Source organism: Lactuca saligna, chromosome 2 (genome assembly GCF_052625555.1).
Source record: "Lactuca saligna cultivar CGN05327 chromosome 2, ASM5262555v1, whole genome shotgun sequence".
Classification (NCBI taxonomy): Eukaryota; Viridiplantae; Streptophyta; class Magnoliopsida; order Asterales; family Asteraceae; genus Lactuca; species Lactuca saligna.
In genome coordinates this window covers 15,957,711-15,982,774 of record NC_136418.1, presented here as the reverse complement: position 1 = coordinate 15,982,774, position 25,064 = coordinate 15,957,711, and positions in this window count along the sequence as shown.

The following is a 25,064-nucleotide window of genomic DNA, read 5'->3' as shown; positions in this document are numbered from 1 at the left end:
GTTTTATATATATATATATATATATATATATTATTTTTTTTTTTTGTTTTTTTTTTTTTTGTTTTTTTTTTGTTTTTTTTTTTTTTTGTTTTTTTTGTTGAAAGATAAAACCCTTTGACTCAAAATTTGGTTCCCAAAGGTGTGTAGGTGGAACCGAAAGGGTAATGATATAATCCGAATGGCCTAAGTATGAAAATGATCATGTGTGGAGCATAAAGATGTAATGTAAGCTCCTTCAAACTTGTGGTTTTTCAAAGATAATGAAAATGTCCAAATGTGGACTAAAAGACTCTCTAAATTCTAAGAAAATCGCAAAAAGATATGGTGATGTAAAGAGACCGGATATGGATTCTACTCGGGGACAAGCACCAATGCTTCATCCTAACAGTTCAAACATGATCAAGTGTGATCCTCTCCGCAGTATTGACCGCAAGGCTAAGAACACCCATTGCTATAGTATATCCTACAGTTGTTAGTATTGTATGCATAATTCTTCATGAAAACTACCTGTCCATGATCACTTACCCCTTTAAGCTACCAGCATCTGATCCCAAGTATGAAATCCCAAACTGCAGCTAGTGGTCCCGGTTCGATGGGTGAGATAGCAACAAGATCCTGGACCAATAATGATACAATAACTATGAACCTGTTCCATGGCATCCGGGAGAGGTGAGAATAAACAGACAACACGAATGCATGAATGCTAATGTCTTAAGCTAAATGTTATGCAAAAATAAAAAGTAGAAAAGAAGAAAATAAAATCTTTTTGAAATTTTATAAAAAAAAATGAGTGCAAATTAACTTAAACTAATATGTTATGCAACCTAACTAAAAATGCATGGAAAAGAGTAAGAAAAAAAAGGGAAATGCCCCACCCCAAGCTTAAGAACAAGCATTGTCCTCAATGCTTAAGGAAAGGGCGGAAAGGACCTAAATCGGGGGGTCGGGCGGCGGGAAATGCCCGTGGCAATGGTGGTAGTCCCACATATCCTGGAGCTAGCGGGAAGTGTGAGAGGAGGACTGCTCCAATCGATCAACACGGCTTGCCACATCTAGGATGGCTCTCGAATTCTCTTGCGTTTGGGCGTCGATACGCTGCACCGTGGAGAACATTGTGGCAAATTGGTCAAAGAACGTGGGGGGGAAATATGGTGGGACTTCGTGTCCCTCCTGCTTATGCGGCTGGTCAAAATGATGTGGAGGGGCCTGGAACTGATCATGCTGAAACATCGGCTGCTGCATCGAGGGTTGGTCAAAATGGTCTTCAGCTTCGGGCATCTCTTCGTCCTCTTCGTCATCTTCTTCCTCTTGTTCCTCTGCGTCGTCAGCCTCATCATCACCGAATTCTGGGAATACACCTGCTTGGGTCAATTGATCTGGAGGAAGCCAAGTGTCGGGGTCGCCTGTATCGAATGAAGAACCGATCCAACTTGGCAGGATGTAAACCGGGGCTTTGTCAGCGTCTAACCAACTGTACGTGCGGGTTCCCCGATCGAGCAACATCTCCATCCGGATGAGAGTGTCACAATCTAGCAGGAAGTTCGGTGGGGTGTCGACAGGTATGTACTCGGGATCCGGGAAGTCTAGGCCGACGGCTCGACCTATGATCGTGATAAGTCCCCCGATGAAAATTTCCCATCTGTTGATTTGACCGGGCTCGAGACGCCCGAAGATACTTGTCGTAAGGACTCGGTGAGCAATTCGCCAATAGGGGTGAACGATGTGCTTGGCTCGCTGTCGGCTTGGGTTGAAGGTCGGGAGACCGGAAATTTGCATCCAGAAGTTTGCATCAGGGCAATGCAGAAAATCTTGGTACTCTTGATTTTGGGGGCTGATGCGGAACGGATCGTCTATACCCATGATAGAATCAAGCTCTGCGTATGTGAGTCTATGATGTTCCCCTTTCAACTAGAATGTGAGGACTTCCGTGTCATCATCTCGTGCATATGTGCTAAGAAATTCCATTGTGGGTTCTTCGTAAGTTCTGTCACAAAGTCGAAGAAAACCACGCCAACCGAGTTTTATGAACAAATGGTATACACCATCATGCACCCCAAGCTTTTTCATGGACTTTTTGTGGTAGAATTTTGTCGGCCGGATTGCGCGACCCCGAAGATTGGAGCGATAGGTTTTGATCTCAGCATTTGTAAGGGAAGGATCGCTTCCCTCTTCTCCTCTTTTTTTTTCGTTTACCGGCTGCTTTGCGTGTTGGACCGGCGGTATCCTTTTGCAGGTTAGGATCGATCGATGATCCACGGGTGCGTGTCCGAGCCGTGGTTTTGCCCATTTTCGAAACCTACAATATCAAAAACAACTTCACCAACGTAATCCCTCACCTCACCACTCTCAAATCAATGCAAATATCTTTAGACCGAACACAAAAAAAATCCAAGAAATAATAAATACACCCGACTTTTGACAATGTAAAATGGTTTCAACAACAACACTCGGATAATTTGATAATCCCAACAAAAATTCGACAGCAATACGAGACAAAATGAGAAAATCCCAACCAAAGTTTAAACAAATTTTTTTTTTTTTTTTTTTTTTTTTTGAACAAATTTCCAAACAAATTAACCAATCTCAACCTTTCTCATATCAATGTTTCCAAATAAACCGGGCAACAACTAACGATCTTAGGCAATTTCCAAAGCACAATTGAATGCAATTACTGAATTGAAACAATGCAGTGTAATAAAAACCAAGGAAAGAGAATACCCGTTTTATTCCAAAATTGAACTTGAACCCGGAATCCGCTACCGTGCACCCCAAGCTTTGGTTATTCGTGGGTGCCTAAATGCAAGTCTTGTTCATTGAAGGGATATTTTCAACTTGATTTGTGTGAAAAATCCGGCGGCGGCTCGTGGTGGCTCAAAAATTATGGGAAATTTTTTTTTGTGAGATTTTGAGGTTTTGTTTGGTTAGACGTAAAGATCCCCGAAAAAGAAACACTTTGGTGGTGTCGGAATTGCGAGAGGTGGTGGGAGTTGGCCGGAAAATGACCGGAAAGCCGCGAGTTGGGTGGTGGTGGCGCCCCTAGATCCGGCGATGGATCGGAGTAAACTTTAGGTGGGGTTTGTAGAGCACGGAAAATGGTGAAGAATGGTGGTGGTCTCGTCGTATTCCGACCGGTGGAACTCCCCGGAAATCAAATTTTTGTGAAAAGTGGGTGTATGTGTTCTTGAGAGTTTGAGAGAATGAGAGGGTTTTGAGAGAATGAAATGAAGAAGGAGAGTTGCTGGAGGTTTTCAATCCATATTCAAGGGTGGTCAACACCCGGTCAATGTTGGTCAACTCATTAAACCACCTGGTCAACGAAAGTCAAAGCTGGTCAACAAAATAGGGGATAGTCGTCAAAGCAGCACGCGGGCCGCGCATAGGGGGCGCGCGGGTCGCGCATGTGTTGCAGTTTGGAGCTTGATCTTTGTTGCATGTTGAAGACCGGCCGCGCACACCGGCCGCGCACCCGTGCGCGGGTCGCGCAGGCTCCTGCTCCCGGAATTCGATTTTTCTCTGTTTTCTTCCGTTTCTTCACTAGTTCTTGATCCCAAATGACTTCAAAAGACGTATCAAAACATTTTCAAAACTTCTTTATTCGAACGTAGAAACACGAAAGCATAAAGCTTTTCCAAAAATGCCTCTCTTTAACGTCTTAGGCGAGACGTCCTTCTAGCTTGGTTCAACACTCCGGGACATCCAAGTGGATGACTTCTATAACAATCGCATTAAAACTTTCATAGAATGGCTTTAATCGGTGCCCGTTAACTTTGAAAATATGTCCCGTTTCTTCACTTTGGATTTCCACCGCTCCATGGTTAAAAGTCTTTATTACAACAAATGGGCCAATCCACCTTGATCTTAATTTGCCCGGGAATAACTTCAACCGTGAATGGTAAAGTAAGACCCTATGTCCCAGTTCAAAATTCTTCCGGGTGATGGATTTGTCGTGGAAGAGCTTTGTTTTCTCCTTGTAAATCCTTGCGTTTTCACAGGATTCGTTTCTCAATTCTTCTAGCTCTTGGAGTTGAAGTTTCCTATGCCTTCCAGCCTCGTCAATGTCGAAGTTGCATTTCTTGACCGCCCAAAATGCTCGGTGCTCTAACTCGACGGGAAGATAACAAGGTTTTCCGAAAACTAATCTGATGGGCGACATTCCAATCGGGGTCTTATAAGCGGTCCGATATGCCCATAAGGCATCGTCAAGTCTCAAACTCCAATCCTTCTTTGTCGGATTCACCGTTTTCTCTAGAATAGACTTCACTTCACGATTCGAGACCTCCGCTTGACCATTCGTTTGAGGGTGATAGGCAGTGGAGATACGATGAGTCACGTGGTACTTCTTCAATAGAGCCTCCATCATTTTGTTGCAAAAGTGCGTCCCTCTATCACTAATCAAAGCCCTAGGCACACCAAATCTCGCAAAAATATTAGACTTTAAAAACTCGATAACCGTTTTGGCATCGTCCGATCTTGTGGCTTTGGCTTCAATCCATTTAGAAACATAGTCAACCGCGAGTAAAATATAAACGTTGCCAAATGACACGGGAAATGGGCCCATGAAATCAATCCCCCATACGTCAAAAATTTCACAAACAAGGATTGGATTTTAGGGCATTTGGTTCTTTTGCGAAATGTTTCCCATCCTTTGGCACCGCTCACAACTTTTGCAAAACATATAACAATCGCGTGACATGGTTGGCGAAAATAATCCACATTCAAGGACTTTTCTCAAAGTCCGGTTAGGTCCGAAGTGTCCCCCACAAGCAAATTCATGACAAAATTGCAAAATGGATTGGTGCTCTTGTTGGGGCACACATCGCCTAATGATTTGATCGGGACAATGTTTCCACAAATAAGGTTCATCCCACACATAGTATTTTACATCACTTTTCAACTTGTCTTTTTGAGAACGCGTGAATGTGTCGGGATACCTTTTTGTGACCAAAAAGTTAACGATATCGGCATACCAAGGAATAGATTGGGTAAGGGAAAAGAGATGCTCATCCGGAAACTCGTCCCGCAATGGGAGAGGAGTTTCATTTGAAGTGATCCGACTTAGATGATCGGCAACGAGGTTCTCACATCCGCTCTTATCCCGGATTTCCAAGTCAAATTCTTGTAACAGTAGGATCCACCGGATGAGTCTCGGCTTTGCATCTTTCTTCATCATCAAGTACTTAAGAGCTGCGTGATCCGAATACACTATGACCTTGGTACCAAGTAGGTATTGTCTAAATTTCTCCAAGGCGAACACTATGGCCAATAGCTCCTTCTCCGTGGTAGAGTAGTTGCTTTGGGCATTGTCTAGTGTCCTTGATGCATAACAAATCACATGGGAGGCCCTCCCATTCTTTTGACCCAAAACGGTGCCAATCGCATAGTTGCTTGCATCACACATGATCTCAAAAGGGAGATCCCAATTTGGTGCTTGCATGATGGGAGCGGATGTAAGCAACTCTTTGAGCTTGTCAAAAGCTTCTTTGCACGCCTCATTGAACTCGAAATCGACCTCCTTTTGCAAGAGTTGGCACATTGGTCTTGTTATCTTTGAAAAATCCTTGATGAATCTTCGGTAGAAACCTGCATGGCCCAGAAAAGAACGAACTTCCCGAACACAAGTCGGGTAAGGTAAGCTTTGAATAACATCAATTTTTGCCTTATCTACCTCAATTCCTTTTTTAGACACAATGTGACCCAAAATGAGACCTTGACTCACCATGAAATGACATTTCTCAAAATTCAAAACCAAGTTTGTTTCAATGCATCTTTTTAAAATTTTTGTGAGATTAGTCAAACATTCTTGAAAAGAGTTGCCATGTACCGCGAAATCATCCATAAAAACCTCAATTATGTTTTCAACATAATCCGAAAAGATACTAACCATACAACGTTGGAAAGTGGCCGGGGCGTTACACAATCCAAATGGCATTCTCCGGTATGCAAAAGTACCAAATGGGCATGTAAATGTTGTCTTTTCTTGGTCCTCCGGAGCCACCGGGATTTGGTGAAAACCAGAGTACCCGTCTAGACAACAATAATGGGATTTCCCGGCCAACCTTTCTAACATTTGATCAATGAAAGGCAATGGGAAATGATCTTTTCGTGTGCTCGCATTGAGTTTGCGGTAGTCAATACATACTCTCCACCCGTTTTGCACACGGGTGGGAACCATCATACCTTTGTTGTTCTCGACCACCGTGATTCCCGTCTTCTTTGGAACGACTTGCACCGGACTCACCCACTTGCTATCCGAGATTGGATAGATCATCCCCGCATCAAGAAGCTTTAATATCTCTTTCTTCACGACTTCCATCATTGGTGGATTTAGCCTTCTTTGCGCATCTCTACTTGGCTTGCATTCATCCTCCATTAAGATTTTGTGCATACAAGTGGAGGGGCTCAAACCCTTGATATCCGCAATCATCCAACCCATAGCTTCTTTATGCTCCTTCAACACCTTGAGGAGTTGCTCTTCTTCAAATTCGGTTAAATGAGTTGAGATTATAACCGGAAGGGTTTCATTCTTTCCCAAGTAGGCATACTTCAAGTATTGAGGTAAGATCTTTAATTCCAACTCGGGTGGTTGAACAAGGGATGGAGACAATTTTGTATGAGTTTGGGACAATTCAATTTGCTTGACATCTAATCTTGTGGATTTTTTCATTTCCATTTTATTTACCAACTTCTCAACTTCCGGATCCAAAGAATAAAACTTTAATTGCTCGGCTAGCTTCCCACAATCGAATCCTTTGCTTAAGATCATCTCCAACATATCACCGTTAGATAACTCAAACAATTCTTGAGTAATTGGCTCAACAAAATCAACAAAGTACAAAGATGAAACATCACTAGGATATCTCATGGCATCATAAATATTAAAACTTATTGTTTCACCATCAAACTCCATTGTCAAACTTCCCGCATACACATCGATCTTTGTCCTAGCCGTCTTCAAAAACGGTCTCCCAAGCAAGATTAGAGCCGATTTGGAAGACACTTGCTCATCTAGATCAATCACATAGAAATCCGCCGGGAAGACTAACTGGTTCACTTGCACTAGGACATCTTCTAAAACACCTCTAGGAAAGACACTTGATTTATCCGCAAGAGAGATTATGACACCGGTTTCACTTAAGGGTCCGACATTTAATGATTCATACACTGAATAAGGCATGACATTGATAGAAGCACCAAGATCAAGCATAGCACTACTAAAAGTGAGATCTCCAATCTTGCAAGGAACCGTGAACATTCTGGGATCTTTGCATTTGGGTGGAAGTTTCCTTTGTAAAACCGCGGATGCGTTTTCGTTCATCAAAATTTTCTCATTTCCCTTCAACTTCCTCTTGTTGGTACAAAGTTCTTTCAAGAACTTTGCATATCTCGGGATTTGCTTGATTGCATCAAGTAGAGGGATGTTTACTTCCACCTTTCGGAAGGTGTCCAAAATCTCTTTCTCCTCCATATTCTTCTTTGAAGTTGCAAGTCGAGAGGGGAACGGTGGTTGAGTGGCTATTGGTGTTACTAGAGGGATGGACTTCTTTGGAACTCCGGCTTGTGCATCGTTCTTGACTGTAGGTTCTTCAATGGGAATGATCTCTATTTCTTCCTCTTCTTCCCTTGGCTTCTTCTTTGAACTACTTTCTCCGGCTTGCTTGCCACTTCTCAAGGTCACCACATTGACATTTGTGTTCTTTTCGGTTTGAGAAGGGAGTTTACCACGAGATTCCAACTGGCTTATAAATGTAACTATATCTCCCATTTGTGCTTCAAGGTTGGAGATACTAGTCCTTGTCTCTTTTTGGAATTGTTGGGTACTAGTGGCTAGAGATTTGACAATGTCTTCAAGAGACATTCCGGAGCTACTTGGTTGAGATTGAGGAGATTGTTGATGATGATGTGGAGGGTGCGGTTTGGATTGATAGTGTGGTTGTTGATGTTGGTATTGAGGTTGTGGTGGTGGATAGGACGGTCTAACCAATGCATTGTGAGGCAATGGTCTTGGGTTGTAGCTTCCGTTGGGATTTGGTTTCCAACTTGAATTATATGCATTTTGGTACCCGGATGGTTTGTTGTGGTAGTTTTGGAATTCTCCCGTGGCATTCACATGCTCCGCATCTTCTTGAAGGATGGGACACATATCCGTAGGATGTCCCATGGTTGCACATATTCCACAAACCATCACTTGTGGAGTTTGTCCCATGGCTAGCTTTTGGACGACGGATGTTAGATCTTTTATTTGAGACTCAAGATTCGATGTTCCCACTTCATTAACTTTGTGTTGTGTGTCTCTCTTCATGTCTTGGCGAGGGCCCAAATGTTGTGAATTTGCGGCTATGGTGTTGAAAAGTTGTCTTGTTTGTTGTGGGGTTTTACTAAAGACATCTCCACCACTTGAGGCATCAACTAGTCTTCTCTCCATTGGCAACAATCCCTCATAGAAGTGTTGAATGAGGAGTTGTTCCGGAATTTGGTGTTGTGGGCAACTATAGCACAAGTTGTTGAACCTCTCCCAATAATCATGGAAAGTCTCATTTTGACCTTGGCGGATTCCACAAATCTCATTTCGAAGACTTGAGACTCTTGAGGCGGGATAAAACTTGTCAAGGAAAGCTCTTGCCATGTCGGTCCATGAGTTGATCGACCCCGGTGGAAGATAGAATAACCAATCTTTTGCTCTATCGGCCAATGAAAAGGGGAATGCCCTTAGCTTGATTTGGTCATCGGTTGACCCTTGTGGCTTCATGCTAGTGCAAATAATGTGGAACATCTTCAAATGCTTATGAGGGTCTTCATTCTCCAATCCATGGAAAGTCGGTAGGTGATGGACTAAACTTGACTTCAACTCCGAGCCTCCTTCCAAAACCGGGTAATTGATACCGGTGGGAGTTTGTGTAACATCGGTCTCCATCATTTGCCTCAAAGTTCTTTCGGGAACTTCTCCTCCGTCCGCCATTTCAATTGGTTCAATAATGGGTGGATTTTGTTGTAGGGGTGGTGTTTCGGGAATTTCTTGGCGAAGGTCGGGACTAGAATCAGGCTCTATGTCGCTTAGTGAAGCGGTTTCGACCTCCGGATCCCCGTGAGGATTAGAAGTTTGACCACGTTCAATTCGCTTTTCCTTTGCTAAACGCCTTGCTTCTTTTTCGATTTCTGTATTGTAAATCAAGTCACCTGTACGCTGAGATCTGGGCATAGAGAAGCAAACTGATTAAAAATAAACCAATCCCCGGCAACGGCGCCAAAAATTTGGTGGTTGTCGAGGCCAACACAAATAATAACCCTAAATGTTACACACTAAAATAGTGTATAATGGTAAAGGGATCGAATCCACGGAGATTGGTTCAATTTCTAACTCTATGAAAAATCTCTTTGTAAAAATACTTGTAAAATAACGATAAAAATAAAATGGGGGGTTTTGGTGTTTTGAAATACTTGAAGCTAACTAGAATTAACTATGATTTAAATAGACAATTGCAACAAAAATAAGAATTTGATGTAAAATCAATAAGGGAAAGATGGTTGACTTAAAGTTTTCTCACTTTGACTTTTGATGAACATATCATTAGAATTCAATGGTGCAATACTTGTTTTTAATCCTCAATTTGGCTATAGTAATCCAAGGAGCTTGAGATTACCTATACTTTTCTTAATTGTTGAAATGGCTAGAGAAGCTCATAACAATTTCCTTAGTCAAAGTCACTAATTCCAAATAGCATGTAATTAGTGAAAGTCAACTAGCATTAAGAACCAAAAAGTCACCAAATCCAAGAGGGGTCAAATGCTTTCACCACCATGTTGGAGGAAATGTTTTTATGATTGTGTGAAGCAAAAACAACACAAAAATCATTTGTTGTTTGCTAATTTGAGGATCCTTTACTTAATCAAGAAATTAGCCAACTAATCACCACAAACACATTTAAACTCACGAACTAAAACATACAAGTAATGATAAGATGTTAAAACACAAAACATTTCCATAAAGATTCAAGAAAATGTTCATGGATTCTTCAAAATTCAACAAAAGTTCAAAGGATTAACCAAAAGTCAACCAAGATTAGCTTAGCCAAGCATGGCTAAACCCAAAGAAACAAAGTTAGAGAAATTTGTACCAAACATTAAGCAAGAATCAAGAGGTAAAAATATGATGTTCTTCAAGGGTTCTTGGCCTTCAAAAGTCTCCAAAACTCCAGAGAGAATCTTCAAAAATCGGGTGTCCAAGAGTATCCAAAAGATGGGCACCAACCTTCCTCAAATAGCTCAAAAGAAGAATTCCCGAAATTGCCCCTGCAGGGCCTTGCGCGACCCGCGTGCTGCTGCGCGGGTGGGTTGCGCGGGTGGTGCCTGACATGGGCTTCTTTGAGATTTTGGGCCTCTAAAGCATATCCCACTAGCCAGATCGAATCCAATCACCTCCTAGCCCATTTTCTTCAAGTTTTTCTTAATTTAAAGCCCAATTTGACCTCTCCAAATCCTCCAAAGCTCGTGAACTCGCCCGATTAATAATTTTCATACGCTTGAATGTTCCCCCGCATCTTTCAAATTTAAAGCTCAATTCTTCCAAGCCTTCAAGCAATTGACAAGTCCACCCCATGAATCACCTTTATAGCCATCAAGCATGAAATCTCTAATTCCCTTCAAGCCCAATCGCCTCGCAAGAGTGCCGCCCCGCTAGTTTCCAAGAAAATCTGCAATAATGCTCAAGAAACTAGAAAGTACCCCGAAATGGTCATAAAAATAACAAAAGGGAAAATATGCATGAAAGTTAACTAAAATGCGAATGAAATGTACTAAAATAAACTATAAAAATAAGTAAATAAAAATAAGTAAATAAAATGAAGCTATCAGATATATAGAAATCGTGTTTCGGATGCGTTATGGCCATTATGAGTTTGTGGTGATGCCGTTCGGGATCACCAATGCTCCTGCCGCATTCATGCACCTCATGAACCGCGTGTGTAGACCGATGTTGGATCGGTCTGTGATAGTTTTCATTGATGATATCTTGGTTTATTCCAAAACTCAGGAGGAGCATGAGGAGCATCTAAGGGAGGTTTTGAAGACCTTGAGGAGGGAGAGCTTGTATGCCATGTTCTCAAAATGTGAGTTTTGGTTGCGCGAGGTGTAGTTTCTTGGGCACGTCATCAAACAGAGCGGGATTTCAGTAGACCTGGCCAAGGTGGAGACCGTGATGAGATGGGAGGTTCCGAAGTCTCCATCCGAGATTCGGAGTTTCCTAGGATTAGCAGGCTACTATCGGAGGTTCATTCAGGATATCTCCAAGATAGCCGTACCCCTGACACGGTTGACTAGGAAAGTCATGGTCTTTTGATGGGGGGCTGAGCAGCAGGCAGTGTTCGAGACTCTGAGGCGGAGATTATGCGAGGCGCCGATCTTAGCCCTGCCCGAGGGCGTGGAGGATTTTGTGGTATACTGCGATGCGTCGATCTCAGGCTTAGGTGCAGTGTTGATGCAGAGGGGGCATGTCATTGCTTATTCCTCAAGGCAGCTGAAGCCTCACGAGGCGAACTACCCTACACATGATTTGGAGTTGGGGGTGGTGGTCTTCGTCCTCAATATATTGCCGCATTACCTTTACGGGGTTCGTTGGACCATTTATACGGACCACAAGAGTTTGAGGTACCTCGTGCATTAGCCGAATCTGAACATGAGACAGCGTCGGTGGTTGGATGTGGTAAAGGATTATGATTGCGAGATCCTTTACCACCCGGGGAAGGCCAATGTGGTGGCCGATGCGCTTAGCCACAAGGCGGCGCCGATCAGGGATGTTCGCATGATGATGACCGTGGTGACTCCTCTATTGGAGCAGATTTGAGAGGCCCAACAGGAGGCTATGAAGGAGGAGCATCGGAAGAGTGAGCGAATAGTGGGTCAAGTCACCTCTTTCGATTATGATAGCCTGGGGTTATTGACACTACACCGTAGGGTGTGGGTGTCGTATCATGGAGGTGTGCGCCAGATCTTGATGGAGGAGGCACACAAATCCCGATTCTCTATTCACCCAGGGGCGACGAAGATGTAATGGGATCTTCACGTAGAGTATTGGTGGCCCTGCATGAAGCGGGATGTGGCATGGTACGTCAAGCGATGCTTGACCCGCAGAAAGGTTAAGGATGAACATCAGAGACCGCATGGAAAGATGCAGCCGTTGGACATCCCGTTTTGGAAATGGGAAGATATCAAGATGGATTTTATCACGAAGCTTCCCAGTACCGCGCGTGGAGTAGATTCGATTTGGGTCATCGTAGATCGATTGACCAAGAGTGCTCATTTTATTCCGATTCAGGAGAGCATTTTGGCCGAGAAATTGGCCGACATCTATATTAGGGAGATTGTGGTGTGCGTGTGTTTTGTTATCTCGGAGAGCATTTTGGCCGAGAAAGTGCTCATTTTATTCCGATTCAGGAGAGCATTTTGGCTGAGAAATTGGCCGACATCTATATTAGGGAGATTCCGACATCTAGTATCTGTTATCTCGGACAGGGATGTGCGTTTGACATCCAAGTTTTGGAAGAGGTTTCATGAAGATTTGGGTACTTGTTTGCATTTTAGCACCGCCTTTCACCCGCAGACAGATGGTCAGAGCGAGCGGACCATCCAGACTCTGGAGGAAATGTTGCTGGCATGCGTGCTAGAATTTTGTGGTAGCCGGGATACTTATCTTCCCTTAGCTAAGTTCTCGTACAACAACAGCTACCACGCGAGTATCAACCACCTCCATTCGATATGTTGTACGGACGGAGGTGCAGGACCCCGATATGCAGGGGAGAGGTTCGTCAGAGAGTTATGGGGAGCACTGAAGTGGTGCTCAAGACTACCGAGAGGATTCAGCAGGCTCGGAGCAGGCTGTAGATGTTGGATTAATGTCTAAGTCCATAACTATAATTGGTAATACTTGACCCGACCCGGCATGGTCCATTTGGCTTGCATGGCATCATGCACTTGGATAGACTAAAATGAGAGAAATAACACTTAAGGTTTGTTAATATATTATAAGTTCTAATATATTAATAAGGTTATTTAATTAGTATTGATCAAGAATTAATTTGGAATTAATTAAGTGATCAAAAGAAGACTAATTAAATATATGGGTTGATTGTGTAAATCATTCATTCTTATATGTGTGGGCTTGTGATCCAAGATTCCTTATGTTGGACTAAGTCCATGGGGTGACCCATGGATACTCCATGGAGGTTAAAATCCATGGAGCATAAGGAATGGGTAAAGTCATGAGTTACATGGTGTAACCCTAATAGCCACCATATAAAAGAAACCCATGGCTCAAGAAATCGTGACTAACACAATGTGTATGTATGAGGGCTACACGATTTCATGAAGTGTTCTAATTTCTCTCTAAGTTATTCCAAGTGCTTATGGTGTTGTGTGAACCATTTGAGGTGTCACACTTGGGGCACTAAGCACTCAAGCTTCATGAAGACAAGCACCATTAAAGAGGTATGTATTCTATCTTGTTATATTGATATTTTGTATGCTAGATTAGGATAATACCTTGGATGTTCATATTTGCATGTATAATAGAGAAAACATAGATCCAAGGTATTTAGGGTTGCATGTACACTTAGGAGTGTTAGAATGCTCATAACCCAACAGTGGTATCAGAGCCTAGGCTTGTTTTCTTGTTATACCTGCAATAGAAGCTGAAAAATCGAGTTTTGATGCTGTCAGCCCAGCTGACTCGCTGAGTCCATGAAGGGACTCGACGAGTCCAAGGCAAAATGCATCCAACTCGCCGAGTTGTGTTCATGCACTCGACGAGTTGGACCCCAGACAGCATATCTTCGAGGTTTTTGGCTAGAAATGGACTGGGAACATTACCCTAAGTTGTTTTGAACTTATAAACTTGTTTTTTAATGTGGTAATGTTCATGCTAATCCATTTTCAAAGATAATTGTCAATAGATTCATGTTTTGTATTAGTTTAAAGGTTAGACAAATTACATGAAAAAGTTTGATTTGAATTATCTTGTTCTTATGAGTTGCTTAGATTAATAGAAAAGTTGAATGAAATAGTTGTTTTCAATCCAAATTAATCTAAGAGTTGATTCTAAAATGTGTTTTGTAACTTGTCCTCAAGTTATATGAAAAGTCACATTTAAGTTTCATAAAAACTCATAAAAGTTGGCAATGGTTACAAAAGATGAAGAGTCTTGTCCTTAAGTTATGGAGGTTCAAGAGTCACTTCATTAATAAATAAATAAATAAAATATGTAACCTTAATTAATTCCATAAGTTATAAAATAAAGAAAAAGTTAATTCTTTATTAGTTTAAAGTCTTCCATAATTTGTCCTCAAGTTATGGAACTTGAAGAGTTTTTTGGATTAAAACTACTTTAAACATATAAGTTATGGAATTAATTAGTTTTGAATAGTTTCAAAACTTGCTCTCAAGTTTTGGAATTTGTAAAGTTTTCTTTTATGAATACTTTAATTCCAAGTTAGCCCTTAGAATTTTAAAAGTTAAAATTCAACTCTTATACTTTATAATATTATAAGTTAATAATATTTATATGTATAAGAGTAAAGTCGGTCTTACCGCTAGTACGCCTCATTCACGAAGCCGGTCTATAAGGTGGGTATAAGGTTGTTGCCTATAAAATGGCAACTTAATGGGTGTCCACTCTCACCCACCGCTTGCTTGACTGGTGGAGGATCGTTAGCCGAACGGGTTTGACATGACTATAATTCTCCCTTCAATAAAAGTATTAATGATAAATACTAAGTAACTAAACTCTTAATAATTCCCAATCTTAGTTACTTAGGAAAATGTGAATAAGGTGCTAATCCATGAAATTACACTTTGCACTTTGTTTAAGTCGGTTAGTGGAGCGTGTGTGGTTAACCGGCACACTAACTCGTATTTAACAAGGTAGGCAAAGGGTAACTTAATATTTATCATAGTATCGATGGAGCGTGTGTGGTTAACCGGCACATCGATTGAGGGGTAATTTATTAAGGGTACCAAGTAATTTGCATGGTTACTTCACACCTTGTTTTGTGATCCTCGGCATCCCAGTCACAAAACCTGAAGGGCACACTCGAGATTGAAACATGCCATTGAACAGTTCAATGAATCTCAAAAGATCTAGGAGTTTCAAAAACCAATTAAAACCTAATAATACATTTCGTTTATCTTGGTGGAAATTGGTGAATCGTCATTCACCTACCTTCAAATTGTTTTATAGCTTGGATTACGGCATACCTCTTCTAAGTTATAAAATAGTTTGTTGGGTCCTAGCCTTAATATTTTCATATTGGGTGTCATATTAAGGAATCAAAGATCAACTATCTTGAATATCTCCCAAAAGATGTCTGGTTTAGACATCTATGATCTTCCCAAATCTCTTGAAACAAGCATTCCTAATGAAGATGATGTCCCATGGATATCATACTTCTTTCTCCTCCTCCAATTATTCTCCCTAACCCACAAGTTCTTGAAAAGTTTAAGATCACTCAAGCCCTAGTGGCAAGGCAAGGTCTAGGTGTGATCACATCTTGGAGATGTAGTCACATATTGACAAGCCGGGAGAGTTGGGTGTCAAAGTCTTGAGAAAGTTAGTGGCTCAACTACTTTCTAAGTCACATAGTGAGTTCTTTTGGAACACCTATGAAACAGACTATGACAAGACCCTTAATGATCTTATCTATTTGCTAAGATCAACTTCCTGAAACTTTATGGACATTGACAATAGTGACACAGGAAATCCAGAAAAAGCATTCTCTTCCCAATGGAAAGGGATCGGCCATAGTCAACTCGGTTGAACAAATGGTAAAGAGAAAAACTAAGTCTGTAATAGTCCCGTGTACCATTATCAAAGGGTCCATATGTTTATATTGCCAAAGAAAGGGTCATTATTTGCGAAGCTGCCAAATTTACCTAAGGATGTTAAAGTCAATAAGGTTGACTCTACTTCAGGTAAAATCCACTACTCTAACTCTGTTAAGTTTCTATTATGAGATTCTTGATGCATGATGTGACTGGGTCACATGGTAATGTTTTAAGAATCAAAGAAAAGTAAAGGAACTTAAAGAAAGAATATGCTGAATCTGATCGCATAGATGGATTTCTATCGCGTAGTTTGAAAATCGGATTCTTGAGCTACTTCTTAGGAGTTATGAGATATTGCTAAGGAATAGATAACAACAAGTTTTCATATGGATTGTAAGGATAAGTTTTTCCGCATGGTTTTAAAATAAAAGAAATTTTTGATTTTATTTATTTAAAAATATCCTTACAATGGCATTTGAGGAAAAATTGTTGTTTATATGATTCCATTAATAGCAAGAGTGGAAATATGAAATTGATTCCTTCATTTGTGGTAATGTCTAAATTTACCAAATAAGAAAAGATTCTCATCACCCAAGTCTCAATTGGACCGAAACTTGGAATCATGCGAGTTGTATAGCATGATGAATGAGAACTTTCAAGTATTGGAAAAATTAAGACTAATTACTTATTCACATGGATGTGTGAGTCAAGTAATGGACTAAGGGATCGAGTACATAGTCATGTGCACTGATTAAGTCCACCACAAAAGATGTAAGGCTATTCGTCATAGTTTACTAAAGCTCAGTAAATATGATTATACTTACAAGCTTAAGTGTAACTCTGAGACATTGGAAAAGGTTTCAATGCATAGCAGAGCAGATAAGAAGAATCAAATTAGGCAGAAGGATAAAAGTTTCTCAAATCTGAAAAGATGGGAGAGTACTTTAGTATCAGCTTTGTGATCATCTTAATGATTAAGAAACCATATCAAAATTTGTTCTCTAAGGAAGTCTTAGTGCATTCTTATGACTAAGAAGAAGGGATCTTGAATTGTTGAAATGGTTAAATCAAGAAGATGAGTCATACTTCGTTCCAATACAAGTCTTAGAGTCATACTCCAAGATTGTAATATGAGTGACATGTCTTAAAGAAGGTTTAAAACACTTGACAAATGTAAGAGTAAAAGTTTTCTAGTCTTGTACATTTGAAATTGGTAAGTTGTGATGTTTTGGATAAAACAAAGACCAACTTAGGCCAATTGTGTGAAGTGTTTGTCTTGATTAGAATCCACACTATCTCTTGGATGTTTGACAAGGAAGTCTTATAGGTCAAGAGGACAGTGGGAGTCTTAAAGGTCTTGAAATTCTCAAGAACTAATCAAGAATGAAACCTAAAGTTCTTCATTAGCACACGACTTGAGGTTTATAACCTATCGTGTTGACATATTCTGTGCTCATTCTAGTTAAAGTTGGCTTTGCATATGAGTTCTTAGAGTTCTCAATGTGTTGCACAACAACTTGGAAGCAATGGTAGGCCCTTGAGCTGCCAGGTGGCAAGAAATTAAGATTGAGTTCAATCCATATGGTTTTGGATTTGTCATTATCCTTGTCTTGTGATTATGGTTTTGACAAATTCATATGGGTAGGAACTCATACACCAATAAATCTAAGTGTCATAAGGTTTCTCTCCGATTCATGAAAATGATGGTGAGGAAACACTTTCACTAAGTAGATTTTAGCTAGATAGCAATTGTGATGTTTGCATTCTCAAAGTCGTTAGTGGAGCGTGTGTGGTTTACCGGCACACTAACTTGGACTTGTGAGAAATGGCAAAGGTCAAAACGATCAAGACTATGATTACGGAATCCCTTTTCATAGTTCTTAAAATTGTTTTGACACACCCATGAGCTATCTAAGGGAAGGTGTATGTTTTTGATAAAGTCTTATCAAAACAATCTAGTATCAGAAATCTGAACTTTGGTAAGAAAGTCAATAAAGTATTGATTTCTAGAAGTCGAGCTTTCTGAGTATATGTCAAAGCTAGTGGGAGCATAAGTGTTATGCTAATAATCATCATGTTAGTGGGAGCATGATAATTATGATAAAGATTGCAAGTTAGCAATGTTAATTATAGAAAACAAAAGGTTTCAATTAGGAAAAAGTTGTTTTGCTATAATTAAGGGAGAGGAAATTATACTTCATCTCAAATCTATAAACTTAGATCATGAGGTTTTAATCATTTAGTCAAGGATATATATGAATTTCATGTTGGAATGGCTCAACATAAGGAAATTCTGTATATGGGTCCATTATTTGCGTTCTTAAATTCGATTAAATTCGATTATGATTACGGCATCCCTTTTCATAATTTGAATTATGAGAACTTGGCAAATAGAAATGGAAATGTTATAGCAAAAGACTGGTTTAGTCTTTATGTGAGACATCATGAATCGTGTCCCATATGCTTCGGATAGAGGATCGATTACATGTGCTATATTCATCCTTTCTAAAATTTTCCAAATGCCTGGGGCATTAAGAAGGGAAAAGGTTTAGAACTGGATATGACTAAAAGGATTAAACAATTGTCGAGGACAATCTAAGGTTTACCAAAGATTGGTTGCTCAAGGACAGTTGGAAGTGTAGTGATAATTCTGGAAGGACCATATTGACATAATCTGTAAGGAGGCAACTCTTGTTCAGAAGTGATAGTCGAAATGGAATCTGGAAATGTTTCAAAGTTAGAATTTTCAATCTGTGTAAGATTAAGGAAACTTAATGCAAGAAGGTTGGTTCGAAGGACTTGATCTCCTTTGGAATGCTCTGTAATGATTGTTGTTAAGTCTTTCTGACTTTGTGCATAATCATCACAAGAGGATCAATGCATATAAGTTTAGAATCTAACAGATTTCAGTAAATGACATGAATTTGGAATTCTTGCATTTGCAGTAAGGATTTGGGAGTGTGAAAAGAGAATCATTGAAGATTATGTTCATTTGATCTAGTTCACAAAATAAAGATCATAGACAAACATATTATGCATACTTGGTGTATGGCATGACTAGTGTTTAGAAAACATAGTGTGCATGCTTGGAGCATGGGACAACTATTGTTTTAAATTCAAGAATAATGTTGATAGCTGAAACAGTATACAATGAATAATGTGTAATCATATGGTGATAAATAAAAGGTGTTTTATTTATATTCATAAGTTCTGAGACCATATTGGATTCAATTATTATTGTGTTGCACTTTGCATGTTTTGACTTCCCGAATAAACTAGGTTATTCTTCCGGAATGACTACGTTATTCAAACCATCCACAGTCGGTCATATGTTGGAAGTAGATATGAATTAAGACTGTCATGGGTTGGCTTGTAGAGGTCTAAGTTGTTGGACAAAGGGCTACAACACTCATGAGTGCTCATAAGTTCTGAGTATTGGATTCAACCCGCGCTCATTGGAATCACTTCATGGATTTTATCACGAGTGATCATGAGACGATAATATCTTATATTCTTCAAACCTAGAGATATGAGTTGTTACTATGAGTTGATAGTACATTGATTACACGAAACGCATTGGTAACTCGATGTTATAAAACGTGTCTTTGTGTATGATTCAACAAGTAGTAGAACAAGCCATATGAGTCGAAGTTTATCCATTCCTTTTACCTTCGGGATAAAAGCGATATCTGTGGGCCCCTCGATGATTTGATGATGACAAATGGAAGTGCTCGGCCGGGCCAGGACTGATTTGATTTGTTCAATTAGTTAGTCGTCATAAATCGGAAATCGGGAAACAACTAATGGACAGAGAGAATGATTATAATCCATGTCTCAGTCCATATGATATCTAGAATGGAGGGATATATGATCCCTTATCTAATGGACAAGTCGTTGACAAAGATCAGAGTTCATCTACAAGGTCAGAGTTCGACAGAAGCTTTTGAGAGCTACGATTGCTAGTTGGTTCCTGAAGTCATACGCAATAATAGTTTTAGACTTATCCAAGTGGGAGACTGTTGGATTAATGTCTAAGTCCATAACTATAATTGGTAAGACTTGACCCGACCCGGCATGGTCCATTTGGGTTGCATGGCATCATGCACTTGGATAGACTAAAATGAGAGAAATAACACTTAAGGTTTGTTAATATATTATAAGTCCTAATATATTAATAAGGTTATTTAATTAGTATTGATCAAGAATTAATTTGGAATTAATTAAGTGATCAAAAGAAGACTAATTAAATATATGGGTTGATTGTGTAAATCATTCATTCTTATATGTGTGGGCTTGTGATCCAAGATTCCTTATGTTGGACTAAGTCCATGGGGTGACCCATGGATACTCCATGGAGGTTAAAATCCATGGAGCATAAGGAATGGGTAAAGTCATGACTTACATGGTGTAACCCTAATAGCCACCATATAAAAGAAACCCATGGCTCAAGAAATCGTGACTAACACAATGTGTATGTATGAGGGCTACACGATTTCATGAAGTGTTCTAATTTCTCTCTAAGTTATTCCATGTGCTTATGGTGTTGTGTGAACCATTTGAGGTGTCACACTTGGGGCACTAAGCACTCAAGCTTCATGAAGACAAGCACCATTAAAGAGGTATGTATTCTATCTTGTTATATTGATATTTTGTATGCTAGATTAGGATAATACCTTGGATGTTCATATTTGCATGTATAATAGAGAAAACATAGATCCAAGGTATTTAGGGTTGCATGTACACTTAGGAGTGTTAGAATGCTCATAACCCAACAGTAGATTGCGCGGAGTCAGCAGAAAAGTTACGCCGACAAGCGTCGATCAGACCTGGAGTTCTAGGTCGGGGATATGGTTCTCCTGAAGGTGTCGCCTTGGAAAGGCGTCATTCGATTTAGGAAGTGGGGCAAGTTGGGCCCGAGATTCATTGGTCCGTTCAGGGTTGTAGCTCGGGTGGGCAAGGTGGCATCTAGGCTGGATCTGCCAGCCGAGCTTAGCCAGATCCACAGCACCTTCCATGTCTCCCAGCTGCGGAAGTGTCTCGTGGATGATTCAACGGTGGTACCATTAGAGGATATACATGTTGATGACAGCCTGAATTACATTGAGCGCCCAGTCGCAATCCTTGACCGTAAATCGAAGGATCTGAGGAACAAAAGGGTAGAGTTAGTGAAGGTGCAGTGGTAGCACCGAAAGGGGTCCACTTGGACTTGGGAGCCGGTGGAAGAAATGATGGAGCATTACCCCGAGCTGTTTCAGGATCGAGAATCAGACTTCGAGGACGAAGTCTAAAATAAGTGGAGGAGATTTGTAGCACTTGGTTCTTGGTACGTAAAAATTTATCTAAGTAATTGTCATTTTAGCCTTGGACTCGGCGAGTTGTAGGTTCGACTCGCCGATTAGGGACGCGGTCCGGGGGCACACTTAAGTTGGCCACTCGGCGAGTCCATATCCTGGACTCGGCGAGTCATCGTTGTTTGATGAAACCCTAATTCCAAGGGTTTGCCCCCTATTTAAGCTAGCTTGTGTGACCCAAGCTCGCCCCCTATCGACCTCAGAGCGCCCTACATCAAACCCTAACTCGTTTCTTGTGAGATTGAAGGGATTATAGTGATTCCTTAATGTTTTTGGGAGAAGAAGGAGAGTGGAGCAAGAAGAGGAAAAGGAGACCATATATCTTGGTGCTATTTCAGAGTTCTCTGAGGTATATCTCTTCTCTATTCTGTTTGCATGCTTAAAACCCCATTAGAGCACCTTTTGAGCTCTTGTTGAACCTTTTCCAGGCTTTTGCATGAAGTAGAATTCGTAATAGGTTGAGTATCCACTCGAACTAGTCTTGTTTGAGCTCCAGAAGCTTAGATCTATAACCTTTATGGGAGTAAATTGTTGGAATGTCCTAGATCTACCTTCTTAGCCATTATTTCGCCCCTAATCCCCATTATATGCATTTTTACACGTAAAGTTGGAAACATTACGTGTAAACCAGGCCTTAGGAACCCAGATCTAGGAAAGGAATGAGCTAAATCCAAGCAAAATCACGTGTATGGTTTTTGCATGTGGCCGACTCGGCGAGTCGTTCATCTGACTCAGCGATTCGGGTCGCGAGTCCCAGGGTTGTTCCCTTTTGTGTCTGCAAGTTGGAGTAGTGAGCCATAGGGTATGACTCAGTGAGTTGGAAGTTAGACTCACTCATGAAGTAACTCGGCGAGTCAATGCCATGAATCGGCAAGTTCATGGCAATCTTCTTATCTCAAGAACAACTCGACGACTTGTTCATACAACTCGGCGAGTCACAGCTTAGAGTGTTCTTCGGATGAAGGCGAACTCGGCGAGTTGTTCATACAAATCGGCGAGTAGGATGCAGGACTATTAAGACCTGGGTATAAAGAAAGGGACTCAGCGAGTCTGGTCAATTGGCAGTTGACTATGACTTAACTCATGACTTGTTAAGGGTAAATGGGCAATTTACCCTGAGGGCGGTTAGCAGTATTTGACTAAGTGAGCCATAGGGTATGACTCAGTGAGTTGGAAGTTAGACTCACTCATGAAGTAACTCGGCGAGTCAATGCCATGACTCGGCGAGTTCATGGAAATCTTCTTATCTCAAGAACAACTCGACGAGTTGTTCATACAACTCGGCGAGTCACAGCTTAGAGTGTTCTTCGGATGAAGGCGAACTTGGCGAGTTGTTCATACAAATCGGCGAGTAGGATGCAGGACTATTAAGACCTGGGTATAAAGAAAGGGACTCGGCGAGTCTGGTCAATTGGCAGTTGACTATGACTTAACTCATGACTTGTTAAGGGTAAATGGGCAATTTACCCTGAGGGCGGTTAGCAGTATTTGACTAAGTGTTTGGTGGGAATTACAGCCGGAGGATTTCCGGAGCAGCAGCAGACAAACTATTCCCACACAGATCAGCAGCTACTACGAGGTGAGTTACCTTCCAGTAGCGGTGGGTCTACGGCCACAATGCCGGCCCACCAGTAGGAGTTGTATGATGGATGATTGTCTCTACGATATTCATCTAAGGTTACTACTACCTGTGATATGTTTATGTGCTAGTATGATATGCTGCTATGTGCTAGTCACAGTAGGGGGAGATAGTCCCCAGATTACCGGTCGATAGGGTCGTAGGGGCGGTCATACCCAGCCATGCTAGTTAGATTACGAGATATATGTGTTATGTGGTAGTAGTAGGGGGTGAAATAGTCCCCAATATCCGGTCGAGAGGACCGAAGGGGGAGACGAGCACCCATATATGCTAGTCAGTATCCGGTCGAGAGGACCGAAGGGGAGGCAAGCTCCCAGTTATGCTAGACAGTATCCGGTCGAGAGGACCGAAGGGGTAGGTCGGGCACCCAGATATACCTGACGATATATGCATGTTATATGATTGTATGGTATGTGGTAGGTTGGGGGAACTCACTAAGCTTCGTGCTTACAGTTTTCAATTTTTCTTTCAGGTACCTCTTCTTTGAAAGGGAAGCAGCTGGCGTGGTAGCAGCCCATCACACACATGCTTCGTATTCCGCATCATGAGAACTTCCTGGGGATTTGTACTCTGACATTATTATGCTTATTGAAATGTTTTCCAAACATGCAATATCTTATTAAAATACTATGATCAGTAAATGTTTTAATTCGAATGTTTTGTTAAAAATATGTTTTCAAAAATGAAAATTTTGGCTCGTATTTTGGGGTGTTACACACATGCTTCGTACTCCGAATCATGAGATCTTCCTGGGGATTTGTACTCTGACATTATTATGTTTTATGAAATGTTTTCCAGACATGCGATATCTTACTAAAATATTATGATCAGAAAACGTTTTAATTCGAATGTTTTGCTAAACTTATGTTTTCAAAAATGAAATTTTTGGCTCATATTTTTGGGATGTTACATAAATGTTCTAGATTTTCACCATGGAATTAACGAAAGCCACCTTCGTGGTTTGTCCCAAGAAATCTCTTTTTCTGTTATGAGATCTTTATGGAGTGTTCTTACACCAAGTCACTTCTGATGGGTTTTAGCCATAACAACTTTCCTATGTGCGCATGCAAAACCCTAATGCTCGGATCTAGGCTTTCTAATTAAACATGCTTTGAATCCAAGACTTCTAATGGCTAATTAGGTTAAATAACAACATTGTGATAGATCTAGAATCATACCTTTGGATTCCTTGTTGATCTTGTTGTCTTGGAGCTTCTAGAGTCACAAATGTCACTCCTCTAATGGCTTACAAACACCAATAGCAAGAAAGATGATTTAGGAGAGAGGAGAGGGGAGGAATTCAGCCAGAGTATCTCTACTTTAGATGGTGTGTTCTGATGTGTCGAATTTCGTCACCCCTAGGGTTTATTTATACTTGTAGACTCCTTAAGGATTACAGCTTTAACCCTAATTGGATAACTTAGACTTTAAGTTGATCCATATCCTTTCCTTGATAACCCTATGGACGATTTTGGCTTATCCAAGCCCTAGAAATCGTCCATCCTATCTTGGATAAGGATTTATAGTCTAAAGTGTAACTATCAAACAATTGACAGTTTATACCTTCTTATTTAATTAATCTCTTTAAGTCACCAAATTAATTCCAATTAATCTATGACTTATATTATTAATCAAATAACCATATATTATTCCTTATAATATTTACTCTCTCTTAACAAATCATCCATCAAGTTGCTATGGTGAAGGAAACCCAAAAGGACCATGCACAACCGGATCAAATACTTGCCTAATATAGTTGCAGCCTTAGACACTATTCCAACAGTCTCCTACTTGGATAAGTCTAGTAACTATACAAGTACAATTCGGTTTGCAATCATAGCTCTCAAAGACGCTATCAAACTCTGATCTAATCAATCTTGTCCTTTAGATAAGGGATCATACAGTCCTCTGTTAGATATCATGCTAACAATCCTATGGAATGGTTAGTCTAGCATTTGATTTCTCGATCTCCGATTTATTCGACATAGAACATAATCAAACACATCAATTTAGTTCTGATCAGGCCCGGCACATAAGTCAAATCAAATCATCGAGTGGCCAAGATATCTCTTCTACCCTCTTAGGATAAAATTTACAGATAAACTTCGACTTATATGAATTTACTTATTCATTAACCAACTATACACAACAATGCGCTTTATAACACCAAGTTACTGATGCGTTTTCGCATTATCAATGTACAATCAATTAACAAATAATAAACCATATATCTAGGTTTTAAGACTATATGATATTATCGTCTTGCG